The sequence below is a fragment of the Peromyscus maniculatus genome, chromosome X (assembly GCF_049852395.1).
Source record: "Peromyscus maniculatus bairdii isolate BWxNUB_F1_BW_parent chromosome X, HU_Pman_BW_mat_3.1, whole genome shotgun sequence".
In the NCBI taxonomy this organism is placed as follows: domain Eukaryota; kingdom Metazoa; phylum Chordata; class Mammalia; order Rodentia; family Cricetidae; genus Peromyscus; species Peromyscus maniculatus.
The window spans coordinates 1-7,500 of record NC_134875.1 but is presented as its reverse complement, the minus strand read 5'-3'; positions in this window follow the sequence as shown (position 1 = coordinate 7,500).

Below are 7,500 nucleotides of genomic sequence, written 5' to 3'. Positions count from 1 at the left end.
GGTTAGGGTTAGGGTTAGGGTTAGGGTTAGGGTTAGGGTTAGGGTTAGGGTTAGGGTTAGGGTTAGGGTTAGGGTTAGGGTTAGGGTTAGGGTTAGGGTTAGGGTTAGGGTTAGGGTTAGGGTTAGGGTTAGGGTTAGGGTTAGGGTTAGGGTTAGGGTTAGGGTTAGGGTTAGGGTTAGGGTTAGGGTTAGGGTTAGGGTTAGGGTTAGGGTTAGGGTTAGGGTTAGGGTTAGGGTTAGGGTTAGGGTTAGGGTTAGGGTTAGGGTTAGGGTTAGGGTTAGGGTTAGGGTTAGGGTTAGGGTTAGGGTTAGGGTTAGGGTTAGGGTTAGGGTTAGGGTTAGGGTTAGGGTTAGGGTTAGGGTTAGGGTTAGGGTTAGGGTTAGGGTTAGGGTTAGGGTTAGGGTTAGGGTTAGGGTTAGGGTTAGGGTTAGGGTTAGGGTTAGGGTTAGGGTTAGGGTTAGGGTTAGGGTTAGGGTTAGGGTTAGGGTTAGGGTTAGGGTTAGGGTTAGGGTTAGGGTTAGGGTTAGGGTTAGGGTTAGGGTTAGGGTTAGGGTTAGGGTTAGGGTTAGGGTTAGGGTTAGGGTTAGGGTTAGGGTTAGGGTTAGGGTTAGGGTTAGGGTTAGGGTTAGGGTTAGGGTTAGGGTTAGGGTTAGGGTTAGGGTTAGGGTTAGGGTTAGGGTTAGGGTTAGGGTTAGGGTTAGGGTTAGGGTTAGGGTTAGGGTTAGGGTTAGGGTTAGGGTTAGGGTTAGGGTTAGGGTTAGGGTTAGGGTTAGGGTTAGGGTTAGGGTTAGGGTTAGGGTTAGGGTTAGGGTTAGGGTTAGGGTTAGGGTTAGGGTTAGGGTTAGGGTTAGGGTTAGGGTTAGGGTTAGGGTTAGGGTTAGGGTTAGGGTTAGGGTTAGGGTTAGGGTTAGGGTTAGGGTTAGGGTTAGGGTTAGGGTTAGGGTTAGGGTTAGGGTTAGGGTTAGGGTTAGGGTTAGGGTTAGGGTTAGGGTTAGGGTTAGGGTTAGGGTTAGGGTTAGGGTTAGGGTTAGGGTTAGGGTTAGGGTTAGGGTTAGGGTTAGGGTTAGGGTTAGGGTTAGGGTTAGGGTTAGGGTTAGGGTTAGGGTTAGGGTTAGGGTTAGGGTTAGGGTTAGGGTTAGGGTTAGGGTTAGGGTTAGGGTTAGGGTTAGGGTTAGGGTTAGGGTTAGGGTTAGGGTTAGGGTTAGGGTTAGGGTTAGGGTTAGGGTTAGGGTTAGGGTTAGGGTTAGGGTTAGGGTTAGGGTTAGGGTTAGGGTTAGGGTTAGGGTTAGGGTTAGGGTTAGGGTTAGGGTTAGGGTTAGGGTTAGGGTTAGGGTTAGGGTTAGGGTTAGGGTTAGGGTTAGGGTTAGGGTTAGGGTTAGGGTTAGGGTTAGGGTTAGGGTTAGGGTTAGGGTTAGGGTTAGGGTTAGGGTTAGGGTTAGGGTTAGGGTTAGGGTTAGGGTTAGGGTTAGGGTTAGGGTTAGGGTTAGGGTTAGGGTTAGGGTTAGGGTTAGGGTTAGGGTTAGGGTTAGGGTTAGGGTTAGGGTTAGGGTTAGGGTTAGGGTTAGGGTTAGGGTTAGGGTTAGGGTTAGGGTTAGGGTTAGGGTTAGGGTTAGGGTTAGGGTTAGGGTTAGGGTTAGGGTTAGGGTTAGGGTTAGGGTTAGGGTTAGGGTTAGGGTTAGGGTTAGGGTTAGGGTTAGGGTTAGGGTTAGGGTTAGGGTTAGGGTTAGGGTTAGGGTTAGGGTTAGGGTTAGGGTTAGGGTTAGGGTTAGGGTTAGGGTTAGGGTTAGGGTTAGGGTTAGGGTTAGGGTTAGGGTTAGGGTTAGGGTTAGGGTTAGGGTTAGGGTTAGGGTTAGGGTTAGGGTTAGGGTTAGGGTTAGGGTTAGGGTTAGGGTTAGGGTTAGGGTTAGGGTTAGGGTTAGGGTTAGGGTTAGGGTTAGGGTTAGGGTTAGGGTTAGGGTTAGGGTTAGGGTTAGGGTTAGGGTTAGGGTTAGGGTTAGGGTTAGGGTTAGGGTTAGGGTTAGGGTTAGGGTTAGGGTTAGGGTTAGGGTTAGGGTTAGGGTTAGGGTTAGGGTTAGGGTTAGGGTTAGGGTTAGGGTTAGGGTTAGGGTTAGGGTTAGGGTTAGGGTTAGGGTTAGGGTTAGGGTTAGGGTTAGGGTTAGGGTTAGGGTTAGGGTTAGGGTTAGGGTTAGGGTTAGGGTTAGGGTTAGGGTTAGGGTTAGGGTTAGGGTTAGGGTTAGGGTTAGGGTTAGGGTTAGGGTTAGGGTTAGGGTTAGGGTTAGGGTTAGGGTTAGGGTTAGGGTTAGGGTTAGGGTTAGGGTTAGGGTTAGGGTTAGGGTTAGGGTTAGGGTTAGGGTTAGGGTTAGGGTTAGGGTTAGGGTTAGGGTTAGGGTTAGGGTTAGGGTTAGGGTTAGGGTTAGGGTTAGGGTTAGGGTTAGGGTTAGGGTTAGGGTTAGGGTTAGGGTTAGGGTTAGGGTTAGGGTTAGGGTTAGGGTTAGGGTTAGGGTTAGGGTTAGGGTTAGGGTTAGGGTTAGGGTTAGGGTTAGGGTTAGGGTTAGGGTTAGGGTTAGGGTTAGGGTTAGGGTTAGGGTTAGGGTTAGGGTTAGGGTTAGGGTTAGGGTTAGGGTTAGGGTTAGGGTTAGGGTTAGGGTTAGGGTTAGGGTTAGGGTTAGGGTTAGGGTTAGGGTTAGGGTTAGGGTTAGGGTTAGGGTTAGGGTTAGGGTTAGGGTTAGGGTTAGGGTTAGGGTTAGGGTTAGGGTTAGGGTTAGGGTTAGGGTTAGGGTTAGGGTTAGGGTTAGGGTTAGGGTTAGGGTTAGGGTTAGGGTTAGGGTTAGGGTTAGGGTTAGGGTTAGGGTTAGGGTTAGGGTTAGGGTTAGGGTTAGGGTTAGGGTTAGGGTTAGGGTTAGGGTTAGGGTTAGGGTTAGGGTTAGGGTTAGGGTTAGGGTTAGGGTTAGGGTTAGGGTTAGGGTTAGGGTTAGGGTTAGGGTTAGGGTTAGGGTTAGGGTTAGGGTTAGGGTTAGGGTTAGGGTTAGGGTTAGGGTTAGGGTTAGGGTTAGGGTTAGGGTTAGGGTTAGGGTTAGGGTTAGGGTTAGGGTTAGGGTTAGGGTTAGGGTTAGGGTTAGGGTTAGGGTTAGGGTTAGGGTTAGGGTTAGGGTTAGGGTTAGGGTTAGGGTTAGGGTTAGGGTTAGGGTTAGGGTTAGGGTTAGGGTTAGGGTTAGGGTTAGGGTTAGGGTTAGGGTTAGGGTTAGGGTTAGGGTTAGGGTTAGGGTTAGGGTTAGGGTTAGGGTTAGGGTTAGGGTTAGGGTTAGGGTTAGGGTTAGGGTTAGGGTTAGGGTTAGGGTTAGGGTTAGGGTTAGGGTTAGGGTTAGGGTTAGGGTTAGGGTTAGGGTTAGGGTTAGGGTTAGGGTTAGGGTTAGGGTTAGGGTTAGGGTTAGGGTTAGGGTTAGGGTTAGGGTTAGGGTTAGGGTTAGGGTTAGGGTTAGGGTTAGGGTTAGGGTTAGGGTTAGGGTTAGGGTTAGGGTTAGGGTTAGGGTTAGGGTTAGGGTTAGGGTTAGGGTTAGGGTTAGGGTTAGGGTTAGGGTTAGGGTTAGGGTTAGGGTTAGGGTTAGGGTTAGGGTTAGGGTTAGGGTTAGGGTTAGGGTTAGGGTTAGGGTTAGGGTTAGGGTTAGGGTTAGGGTTAGGGTTAGGGTTAGGGTTAGGGTTAGGGTTAGGGTTAGGGTTAGGGTTAGGGTTAGGGTTAGGGTTAGGGTTAGGGTTAGGGTTAGGGTTAGGGTTAGGGTTAGGGTTAGGGTTAGGGTTAGGGTTAGGGTTAGGGTTAGGGTTAGGGTTAGGGTTAGGGTTAGGGTTAGGGTTAGGGTTAGGGTTAGGGTTAGGGTTAGGGTTAGGGTTAGGGTTAGGGTTAGGGTTAGGGTTAGGGTTAGGGTTAGGGTTAGGGTTAGGGTTAGGGTTAGGGTTAGGGTTAGGGTTAGGGTTAGGGTTAGGGTTAGGGTTAGGGTTAGGGTTAGGGTTAGGGTTAGGGTTAGGGTTAGGGTTAGGGTTAGGGTTAGGGTTAGGGTTAGGGTTAGGGTTAGGGTTAGGGTTAGGGTTAGGGTTAGGGTTAGGGTTAGGGTTAGGGTTAGGGTTAGGGTTAGGGTTAGGGTTAGGGTTAGGGTTAGGGTTAGGGTTAGGGTTAGGGTTAGGGTTAGGGTTAGGGTTAGGGTTAGGGTTAGGGTTAGGGTTAGGGTTAGGGTTAGGGTTAGGGTTAGGGTTAGGGTTAGGGTTAGGGTTAGGGTTAGGGTTAGGGTTAGGGTTAGGGTTAGGGTTAGGGTTAGGGTTAGGGTTAGGGTTAGGGTTAGGGTTAGGGTTAGGGTTAGGGTTAGGGTTAGGGTTAGGGTTAGGGTTAGGGTTAGGGTTAGGGTTAGGGTTAGGGTTAGGGTTAGGGTTAGGGTTAGGGTTAGGGTTAGGGTTAGGGTTAGGGTTAGGGTTAGGGTTAGGGTTAGGGTTAGGGTTAGGGTTAGGGTTAGGGTTAGGGTTAGGGTTAGGGTTAGGGTTAGGGTTAGGGTTAGGGTTAGGGTTAGGGTTAGGGTTAGGGTTAGGGTTAGGGTTAGGGTTAGGGTTAGGGTTAGGGTTAGGGTTAGGGTTAGGGTTAGGGTTAGGGTTAGGGTTAGGGTTAGGGTTAGGGTTAGGGTTAGGGTTAGGGTTAGGGTTAGGGTTAGGGTTAGGGTTAGGGTTAGGGTTAGGGTTAGGGTTAGGGTTAGGGTTAGGGTTAGGGTTAGGGTTAGGGTTAGGGTTAGGGTTAGGGTTAGGGTTAGGGTTAGGGTTAGGGTTAGGGTTAGGGTTAGGGTTAGGGTTAGGGTTAGGGTTAGGGTTAGGGTTAGGGTTAGGGTTAGGGTTAGGGTTAGGGTTAGGGTTAGGGTTAGGGTTAGGGTTAGGGTTAGGGTTAGGGTTAGGGTTAGGGTTAGGGTTAGGGTTAGGGTTAGGGTTAGGGTTAGGGTTAGGGTTAGGGTTAGGGTTAGGGTTAGGGTTAGGGTTAGGGTTAGGGTTAGGGTTAGGGTTAGGGTTAGGGTTAGGGTTAGGGTTAGGGTTAGGGTTAGGGTTAGGGTTAGGGTTAGGGTTAGGGTTAGGGTTAGGGTTAGGGTTAGGGTTAGGGTTAGGGTTAGGGTTAGGGTTAGGGTTAGGGTTAGGGTTAGGGTTAGGGTTAGGGTTAGGGTTAGGGTTAGGGTTAGGGTTAGGGTTAGGGTTAGGGTTAGGGTTAGGGTTAGGGTTAGGGTTAGGGTTAGGGTTAGGGTTAGGGTTAGGGTTAGGGTTAGGGTTAGGGTTAGGGTTAGGGTTAGGGTTAGGGTTAGGGTTAGGGTTAGGGTTAGGGTTAGGGTTAGGGTTAGGGTTAGGGTTAGGGTTAGGGTTAGGGTTAGGGTTAGGGTTAGGGTTAGGGTTAGGGTTAGGGTTAGGGTTAGGGTTAGGGTTAGGGTTAGGGTTAGGGTTAGGGTTAGGGTTAGGGTTAGGGTTAGGGTTAGGGTTAGGGTTAGGGTTAGGGTTAGGGTTAGGGTTAGGGTTAGGGTTAGGGTTAGGGTTAGGGTTAGGGTTAGGGTTAGGGTTAGGGTTAGGGTTAGGGTTAGGGTTAGGGTTAGGGTTAGGGTTAGGGTTAGGGTTAGGGTTAGGGTTAGGGTTAGGGTTAGGGTTAGGGTTAGGGTTAGGGTTAGGGTTAGGGTTAGGGTTAGGGTTAGGGTTAGGGTTAGGGTTAGGGTTAGGGTTAGGGTTAGGGTTAGGGTTAGGGTTAGGGTTAGGGTTAGGGTTAGGGTTAGGGTTAGGGTTAGGGTTAGGGTTAGGGTTAGGGTTAGGGTTAGGGTTAGGGTTAGGGTTAGGGTTAGGGTTAGGGTTAGGGTTAGGGTTAGGGTTAGGGTTAGGGTTAGGGTTAGGGTTAGGGTTAGGGTTAGGGTTAGGGTTAGGGTTAGGGTTAGGGTTAGGGTTAGGGTTAGGGTTAGGGTTAGGGTTAGGGTTAGGGTTAGGGTTAGGGTTAGGGTTAGGGTTAGGGTTAGGGTTAGGGTTAGGGTTAGGGTTAGGGTTAGGGTTAGGGTTAGGGTTAGGGTTAGGGTTAGGGTTAGGGTTAGGGTTAGGGTTAGGGTTAGGGTTAGGGTTAGGGTTAGGGTTAGGGTTAGGGTTAGGGTTAGGGTTAGGGTTAGGGTTAGGGTTAGGGTTAGGGTTAGGGTTAGGGTTAGGGTTAGGGTTAGGGTTAGGGTTAGGGTTAGGGTTAGGGTTAGGGTTAGGGTTAGGGTTAGGGTTAGGGTTAGGGTTAGGGTTAGGGTTAGGGTTAGGGTTAGGGTTAGGGTTAGGGTTAGGGTTAGGGTTAGGGTTAGGGTTAGGGTTAGGGTTAGGGTTAGGGTTAGGGTTAGGGTTAGGGTTAGGGTTAGGGTTAGGGTTAGGGTTAGGGTTAGGGTTAGGGTTAGGGTTAGGGTTAGGGTTAGGGTTAGGGTTAGGGTTAGGGTTAGGGTTAGGGTTAGGGTTAGGGTTAGGGTTAGGGTTAGGGTTAGGGTTAGGGTTAGGGTTAGGGTTAGGGTTAGGGTTAGGGTTAGGGTTAGGGTTAGGGTTAGGGTTAGGGTTAGGGTTAGGGTTAGGGTTAGGGTTAGGGTTAGGGTTAGGGTTAGGGTTAGGGTTAGGGTTAGGGTTAGGGTTAGGGTTAGGGTTAGGGTTAGGGTTAGGGTTAGGGTTAGGGTTAGGGTTAGGGTTAGGGTTAGGGTTAGGGTTAGGGTTAGGGTTAGGGTTAGGGTTAGGGTTAGGGTTAGGGTTAGGGTTAGGGTTAGGGTTAGGGTTAGGGTTAGGGTTAGGGTTAGGGTTAGGGTTAGGGTTAGGGTTAGGGTTAGGGTTAGGGTTAGGGTTAGGGTTAGGGTTAGGGTTAGGGTTAGGGTTAGGGTTAGGGTTAGGGTTAGGGTTAGGGTTAGGGTTAGGGTTAGGGTTAGGGTTAGGGTTAGGGTTAGGGTTAGGGTTAGGGTTAGGGTTAGGGTTAGGGTTAGGGTTAGGGTTAGGGTTAGGGTTAGGGTTAGGGTTAGGGTTAGGGTTAGGGTTAGGGTTAGGGTTAGGGTTAGGGTTAGGGTTAGGGTTAGGGTTAGGGTTAGGGTTAGGGTTAGGGTTAGGGTTAGGGTTAGGGTTAGGGTTAGGGTTAGGGTTAGGGTTAGGGTTAGGGTTAGGGTTAGGGTTAGGGTTAGGGTTAGGGTTAGGGTTAGGGTTAGGGTTAGGGTTAGGGTTAGGGTTAGGGTTAGGGTTAGGGTTAGGGTTAGGGTTAGGGTTAGGGTTAGGGTTAGGGTTAGGGTTAGGGTTAGGGTTAGGGTTAGGGTTAGGGTTAGGGTTAGGGTTAGGGTTAGGGTTAGGGTTAGGGTTAGGGTTAGGGTTAGGGTTAGGGTTAGGGTTAGGGTTAGGGTTAGGGTTAGGGTTAGGGTTAGGGTTAGGGTTAGGGTTAGGGTTAGGGTTAGGGTTAGGGTTAGGGTTAGGGTTAGGGTTAGGGTTAGGGTTAGGGTTAGGGTTAGGGTTAG